Source organism: Oncorhynchus gorbuscha, linkage group LG08, assembly GCF_021184085.1.
Source record: "Oncorhynchus gorbuscha isolate QuinsamMale2020 ecotype Even-year linkage group LG08, OgorEven_v1.0, whole genome shotgun sequence".
Taxonomy (NCBI): domain Eukaryota; kingdom Metazoa; phylum Chordata; class Actinopteri; order Salmoniformes; family Salmonidae; genus Oncorhynchus; species Oncorhynchus gorbuscha.
In genome coordinates, this window is record NC_060180.1 from 73,613,576 (window position 1) to 73,622,722 (window position 9,147).

The window sequence follows — 9,147 nt, forward strand, 5'->3', positions numbered from 1 at the left end:
ATTTAACCACTTGAGGTCTGATGCCTTAAAGAGACACCATACATTTGTCACCTAAGATAGGTTAAAAAATACTGGTTTGTCATAGAACTGCGAACAGATTTCAACTCCTGCTAAAGAATATAAGAAGATTGATTTCCAAGTCCAAAGCCTTAACCACTCTGCCACTGTATAATTTTCTCTGTTATCTTGCGTCCTTAACAGCTCGACTATCTCACAACTAAGACTAGTCTTGAAGAGCCTGTTTAACTTTGTCTTTGAAGATATACTCTGAGCACCTGAATCGTGCCAGACAAATCCATTGATTAGACATATCCCACATCAACTCCCCAGTGACATGTTGCAAATAAAGACTGGTTTTGTCGCTGTGAGTAGGGTTTGGAATCCTATGCTGGAGCATTCCCATTGGATTTCGAATCCAACGCCAACTCTCTCTATCACAGCTTCCTGTTACTCCAGATGGGCTGAATCCAGTCCGCTTATCTGCCTGCTCCATTTACTGAAAATAACCATTATCATGATGAAGAGCTTCACTTTTCTGCCATAAATCTAAGGGAAAGGGATGAGGAGAAAGCAGCATTGGGCTATATGCTTCTCTCGGGAGCAAGGTAAGAACATGGGTGGGGAGACTCCCATTGAAATTCAGGTCCAACGTCTAAAGAACCTGCCATTGCAGCTATAATAAGCAAGGGATTTGGATTTGGAAACAGACATCAATATATATTCTATACCTATAACCAAAGGACAAGTCCATGTGATTACACATGCATTCCATTGGTCACTAATATATGTAAAAAATGGTTAGTCATAGCACTGATAGGGCCTAAACTATGGGAGACCTATTGATTTCAAGTCCAACGCCTTAACCACTCTGCCATCACAGCTTGCTATGTTGACTACCAGGCTTAACCAGTCGATTTATCTCATTCATCAATTTTATCATGTAAAGACGAGATCATTTTACTGAAGAGCGCATTTGAACTGCTTTTTGCTGAATATATTCTGAGTACTGAATCAAAGCAGGTCATATTAAGTACTTCTATCAAGAATATGAATCTATAATGCTATTTTACAAGAAGACTACATGACACTATGCAAGCAGTTGTAAAAACTGGTATGGGGAGACAACACTGAGTGCATTTATAAAGCTAGAAACCACTGCACACGTGCAGTATGAATCTAAGCAAAGTGATGAGGAGAAAGAACAAGCGGGTTATTCAGCTTCGAAAGAATGTTAAAACATGGGTGGCTAGGACCCCAATATTCAGGTCCAACGCCTAAAGAATCGGCCATTGCAGCTGGTACAAAGAAGGTTTGGATTTGGAAACAGACATCATTGGTGTAAATGGCAAACTTGATGGCCCGAAGATATTGATCTATTATTGCCAAATCACGTATTAACCACTGCCATCACAACTCAATTAGCTCACAAAGACATAAGTATTCTGAGCACTTGAATCATACTGGAGCCAAGTCCATGTTCCTGAAGAGATTATCCATATCAAGTCACCACAGATATGTTAAAATACTGGTTTGCTGTAGAATCATAATAGATTTAACCCTGGCAAAAGAAGACAACATTGGATTCAAGTCCAAAGCCTTAACCACTCTGCCATCATAATTTTCTCTGTTATCTTGCAGTCCTTGGCAGCTCGACTATCTCACAACCAGAAGGATCTGTTCTGAAGAGCCCGTTTAACTCTTCTTTTATTCGAAGATATACTCTGAGCACTCCGAACTTCAAAGACAAGTCCACGGATGGCATATTATCCATCAACTCCTTATGGACATGTTGGTGGAAGCCTCGCTGGTTGCTGTGAGCAGGGTCTAAACGCGCTGAGACCCCATTGATTTCTAATCCAACGCTTTAACTTCGGTACGCTTACTGCAGCTTCTCCCGTTACCCAAGATGCCTAACCAGTCCGCTATCCTGCTCTGTCCATTTTGCCTCCAGCAGACCATATTATCGCTATTGAAGAGCCTACTTTCAAGCAGTGGAATCTAAGGAAAGTGATGAGGAGAAAGCAGCATTGGGCTATATGCTTCATGTTGTAAGACATGGGTGGGGAGCATCTCATTGTTCAGGTCCAACGGCTTAAAGAACTCACGTTGGCTGTAGCTATGAATACAAGGCGATTTGGATTTGGAAACAGACATCAATATATATTCTTATACCTGAATCAAAGGACAAGTCCACGGATTAAGCACATATCCATATCAAGTCAAGATAGTAAAAAATAAATGGTTAGTCATAGCACTGTGAGCAGGGTTCAACTGTTGGGAGACCCCCATTGGATTTCAAGTCCTACGCCAACCACTAAGGCCATCACAGCTTAAGTATGTTGATCTACCAGGCTTAACCAGTCGATTTATCTCATTCTGTCAATTTTACTTGTAAAGACGACTGTCTACTAAGATTTATTTAACTGTTTTTCATGAATATTCTGAGCACTTGAATCTGAAGGAAAGCTCTATGTATTGCACTCTCTTATCAAGATTAAGTCACTTACGTTATTTTACAAATAAAGACTGGTTTATTAATGCTACGTACAGTTAAACTAGTGGAGACAACACTGGAGTTCATTTGTGCTTAAACCACTTGGCCATCTGAGCAGTATGAATCTACAGTTGATGAGGAGAAAGAACAAGTGGCTATTCGCTTTCCATAATGTTAAAACATGGGTGGCTATGACTTACTGAAATTCAGGTCCAACGTCTAAAGAATCGGCTATTGCAGTGTTGGAATGTAAGTAAAGTGGTTTGGGATTTGAAACAGACATCATTGTGTGGAATAACTGATATCCATTATATTGACTTTATTAATGCCAACTGCCGATAATCCACTCTGCCATCACAACTTTCAATTAGCTCACAAAGACAAAAGTATTCTGACATTCTGAACTACTGAGCAACTGTTTTAAAGAGATTATCCATATCAAGTCAAGATATAGTAGAAAATACCGTTTGTCATAGAACTGCTTAACAGATTTCAACCCCGCGCAAGAAGCCAACATTGATTTCAAGTCCAAAGCTCCACCACTTGCCAATAAACTTTCCTCTACATTCAGTCCTCTAATGAGTTTGACTATCTCGCAAACTAATAGATCTTGTTTGAAGAGCCTGTTTAACTCTTGTCTTGGAAGATATACCTGAAAAATTTTGAATCAGCGACAAGTCCAATGGATATGATCATTATCCATATCAACCTCAATGACATGTTGCAAAAAAAAAGACTGGTTTGTCAGCGCTGAGAGCAGGGTTCGAACCTTGCGTGGGAGACCTACATTGATTTCAAACCAACACCTTAACCTCTTCTTTGCTATCATAGCTTTCCTATACTTAAAGATGCTTTAACCAGTTCATATCTCGTTTGTCCATTTTACCTCTAAAATGACCATATTATCACTGACAGAGCCTACTTTTCAAGCAGTGAATCTAAGGAAAGTGATGAGGAGAAAGAAGTGGCTATATGTTTCTGAGCAAGGTAAGAACATGGGTGGGGACCTCATTGAAATTGTATCCACTCTAGCATACACAGCTGTTGAATATGGGTGGTAAGGGGGTATTTGGGATTTGGAACAGACATCAATATATTCTGAGCACTCTGAACAAAGGACAAGTTCCACATGATTAAGTACATATCCATATCAAGCTACCAAGGATAAAAAATACATGGTTAGTCATATCGCTGTGAGCAGGGTTCAACTCATGCGGGAGACCCCCATTGGATTTCAAGTCCAACGCTTAACCACTCAGCCATCACAGGGTTGCTATGTTAACTACCAGGCCTTAACCAGTCGGGTTATCTCGCTCCCTGTCAATTTACTTCTGTAAAGACTTGGATTGCCTACTAAGAGCTTATTTGAGCAACTGTTTTTCATGACACATATTCTGAGTACTTGAACTCAAAGCACAAGTTTGGTATTAAGCACTTACTAATATCAAGTCACCAATGCTATTTGCAACAAAGACTGGTTTGTCATCATATGCAAGCAGTTGTAAAAACTAAGTGGGGAGATACACTGAAGTTCATTTGCAAGCTTAAAACCACTTGGCCATCGCAGCAGTATGAATCTAAGTAAAGATGAGGAGAAAGAACAAGTGGGCTATTCGTTTCTGAGCAATGTTAAAACATGGGTATGAGACTCTTATTAAATTCAGGTCCAATGTTCAAAGTAATCACAGCTGTAGTGCGTGCTGTTGGAATGGGAAGTAAAGGGTTTGGGATTTGAAACACATCATTGTAGTAATAAACTTGATGTCCATAATATTGATTTGAGCATTTCAATCAATGATAACCATCAACATACTACAACTTTCAATTAGCTTCAGCCAAAGACAAAGCATTTCTGAGCACTTAATCACTGACAAGTCCATACCAGATTATCCATATCAAGTCACCAAGGATATAAAAGTTTCCATGGTTTGGCTGTAGAACTGGCATTTCACAACCTTCAAGCGCAATAGCCACAACATTTTGACTTCCTAAGTCCAAAGCCCTTAACCACTCTGCACATCGTATTCTTTCTTTCTTATATTCTGTAGTCCTTAATAGCTTCTGACTATTCCCACAACCAGAAGGATCTGTTCTGAGAGTCTGTTAAACCTTTATTTTGGAAGATATAATGAGCACTTGAATCAATATGATAAGTCCATTGATTAATATTATCCATATATCAACTCCCAATGACATGCTGTAAAAAGATCATTATTAAAGCTTCTGAGCAGGGTTCGAACCTGCGTGGGGAGACCTCACTGATTCAAACCAACACCTTACCTCTCGGCCATCACAGTTTCTCCTGTTACCTAAGATGCTCTAACCAGTCTGTTATCTCTGCTCTGTCTGATTACTTTAAAATTCATATTACTGCCATTGAAGAGCCTACTTTTCAAGCAGGAATCTAAGAGGTGAGAGGAGAAAGTATAGCGGGCCATGCTTCTGAGCAAGGTAAGAACATGGGTAGACCCAATGAAATTCATAGGGTTCAACGTTTAGAACTCGCCATTGTAGCAGAATAAGGGCAGGATTGATTTGAAATAGATATCAATATATTTCGAGCACGAACTAAAGGACAAGTCCATGATTAAGTACATATATCCATCAAGTCACCATGATATGTAAAAAATAATAAATATAGCTATAAAGGTGAGCAGGGTTCGAATCCGCGCCGGGAGACCCCATTGGATTTCAAGTAATCACTAACTACTCAGATATCACAGCTCATGTTAGGTATCCACTTAGCTTAATCACAGTCGGTTATCTCATTTCACATTAATTTACTTCTGCAAAGACGAGATTGTCTACTAGTGAGCTTTATTTGAACCTGTTTTTTCAAGGAATACATATTCTGAGCATTTGAATCAAAGGATAAGTCTATGCATTAAGCACTTCATCAATATCAAGTCACTCAATGCTATTTTATAATAGACTATTAATAATGTACATGCAAGCAGTTGTAAAAACTGAAGGGGAGACAACACTGGAGTTCATTTAGGAAGTAAACCATTGGCACATCAGAGCAGTATGACCAAGCAGTTAAGAGGAGAAAGAACAAGTGGGCTGTCTGCCTTGTTAGTCAGTATAAACATGTATGGACCCCATGAAATTCAGGGTCCAACGCTTTAAAGAACTGCCACAGTTGTTGAATGCAAGTAAAGGGTTTGTGATTTGAAACAGACATTTATTGTGTAATGGGTAAACTTGATGGGCCCTGGAGAGATGATCTTGCTTACACAAATCCGCTGTATTAACGACTTCACATCAACTTCTTTTCAATAGCTCTACACAAAGACAAAGTAGTCTGAGCACTTGAATCACTTGGACAAGTCCATGTCTTAAAGAGATTATCCAGTACTGAAGTCACCAAGGATATGTTAAAAAATAATGGCTTATTAGAACTGCATATCAACCTCAGAAGAGCAAGACAGATTTTATCCAGGCCTTAACCACTCTGCCATCAAAATTTTCTCTGTTATCTTGTAGTCCTAATAGGTTTACTATTCCTGCAGCAACCAGAAGGATCTGTTTTAAGAGATTTGCTTAACTCTTTGTCTTGGAAGATATACTCTGAGCACCTGAACCAAAGGACAAGTCCAGGGGATTTAAGTGACATTATCCATATCAACTCCCCAATGACAGTGTTGCAAATAAAGACTGGTTTGTCAAAGCGCTGTGAGCAGGGTCTGGACCATGGAGGAACCCATTGATTTCCTAATCCAACGCCTAACCTCTCGGCCATCACAGCTTCTCCTGTTACCCAAGATGCCTAACCAGTCCGCATTCTGCTTCTGGTCCTATTTACCTCTGAAATTACTTCTGCATATTGGTTATTGAAGAGCCACTTCTTTCAAGCAGTGGGAATCCAAGGAAAGTGATGAGGAGAAAGCAGCATTGGGCTATATGCTTCGAGCAAGGTAAGAATATATGGAGACCTGCTGAAATTCAGGTCCAACGTCTTAAAGAATCAAGCATGGCTATGATATAAGCAAGGGGATTTGATTTCTGGTCAGACATCAAGATATTCTGAGCACCTAACTAAAGGACAAGTCCACTTGGATTGGCACATTATCCATACTGTCACCAAGATATAAAAAAGGCGGGTTAGTCATGAAGCGCTGTGAGCAGGTTCTAAACTTCGGGGAGACCCCATTGGATTTCAAGTCCACGCCTTAACCATCAACATCGCAGCTTAAGTAAAGTTGGATTTACTAGGGCTTAACCAATGACGTATCTCATTCTGTCAATTTTACTTGGTAAAGATCTAGACTGTCTACTGAAGAGCCTATTTGAACTGTTTTTCATGATATTCTGAGTATTTGAATCAAAGGATAAGTCTATGCATTAAGCACTTCATCAATATCAAGTCACCAATGCTATTTTACAAATAAAGACTGGTTTGTCAATGCAGCAAGCAGTTGTAAAACTGTATGGGAGACAATACTGGAGTTCATTTGCAAAGCTAAACCACTGGCTTACCTAGTACATGAATCTGGCAAAGTGATGAGGAAGAAATGGCGGGTTATTCGCTTGAGCAATGTTAAATATGAAGTAGACCTTACTGAAATTCAGGTCCAACGCCGAAAGAATCGGCCATTGCAGCTGTTGGAATGCATAAAGGGTTTGATTGGAACAGACATCATTGCGAAGGAATTGATGGCCCGACATATTGATCTTATTACTACCAACTACGATAACACTCTTTCGCCATCACAACTTTCTCAATTAGCTCACACAAAGACAAAGATTTTGAGTGACCTTGAATCATTGGACAAGTCCGTTCTCTCAAGACATTCATACTTTGCGCCACTAAGGATGAGGTTCAAATACTATTTATTTAGAACTCAACGATTTCAACCTCTAAAAAGAGGAAGAAAAACATTGGGATTTCAAGTCAAAGCCTTAACCACTTCCCTGCCACTACCTTTCTGTTATCTGTGAGTCCTTAATAACTGATTATCTCAAATAATTAGATCGGTTTTGGAAGAGCCTGTTTAACTCTTTGTCTTAAAGATATACTTTGAGAATTATAACCAAAGGACAAGTCCACGGATTAAGCGACATTTATCCATATCAACTCCCCAATGACATGTTGCAAATAAAGACTGGTTTGTCAAAGCGCTGTGAGTTATGGTTCGAACCTGCACGGGGAGACCCCATTGATTTCAACCACCGCTTTAACCTCTCGCCATCACAGCTTCTCCTACTAAGATGTTTTAACTAGTCCACATTCCTGCTTTCATTCATTTCACTAAACACTGAGTTATATTATCGCTATTGAAGAGCCTACTTTTCTGCCAGTAAATTGGTTAGTGATGGAGAGAAAGCAGCATTGGGCCATATGCTTCAGCAAGGTGAATGATATGTGGAGACCTTAGCTTGAATTCCAGGTCCAACGTCTAAAGAACCCTCGGGCCATTGCAGCTGCTGGAATACAAGCAAGGGATTTGGATTTGAAACAGAGCATCATGAGTATTCTGAGCACTGAATCATGATAAGTCATTGATTGAAGTGGCATTATCCAGATTGTTTACCAAGGATATGTAAAAAATAAATGGTTAATAGAAGGCTGTGGAGAAGGGTTCGAACTGCGCGGGAGACCCTTATTGGATTTCAAGTCCAACGGCTTAACCACTCTCACATCAGGCTATATATAGGTGAGACTACCAGGGCTTAACCAGCTCCATTTTATCTCATTCTGTCAATTTTACTTTGTAAAGACGAGACTGTCTACTGAAGAGCCTATTTGAACTGTTTTTCAAGGAATACATATTCTGGGAGCACTTGAATCAAAGGACAAGTCTATGCATTAAGCATCTCTTCATCAATATCATAATCAGCTGCTATTTTGCAAGCAAGATCATTTATCAATGCTATGAAGCAGCCAAAACTGCATGGGGAGACAACATTTGAGTTCTTATTTGTAAAGCTTAAACCATTTAGCCATCGCAGGTATGAATTCCACAAAGTGATGAGGAGAAAGAACAAGTACAGACTGCCAGAGCAATGTTAAAACATGGGTAAGTAGACCCCATTGAAATTCAGGTCCAACGCTTGTAAGACCTGCTATTGCAGCTGTTGGAATGCAAGTAAAGGGTTTGGGATTGAAATAGACATCATTGTGTAAATGGCAAACTTCATGGCCTCAAGACATTGATCTTATTACGTCAACCGCGATTAACCACTCGGCCATCACAACTTTCCTTAATTAGCTCACACAAAGACAAAGATTCTGGAGCACTTGAATCACTGGACAAGTCCATGTCTTAAAGAGATTATCCAGAATAATGTTTGTATGATATGTTAAAAAGGCATTGGTTTATTATAGAATCAAGAAGGATTTAAATCTCAGCAAGAGGAAGATAACATTGATTTCCTAAGTCCAAAGCCTTAACACTCTGCCACTGAAATTGTCTCACATTTGGCAGTCCCAACAGCTCGAATATCCACAACCAGAAGGATCTGTTCTGAGAGCCTGTTTTAACCTTTATCTTGAAGACACGAGTAATCTGAATCAGAAGGGACAAGTCCTGATTAAGGACATTATCCATATCAACTCCCCAGGATATATAAATAAAGAATGGCTTGTTGTGCTGCCAGAGCAGGGTTCAAACCTGCGCGGGGGAGACCCCATTGGATTTCAACCAACGCCT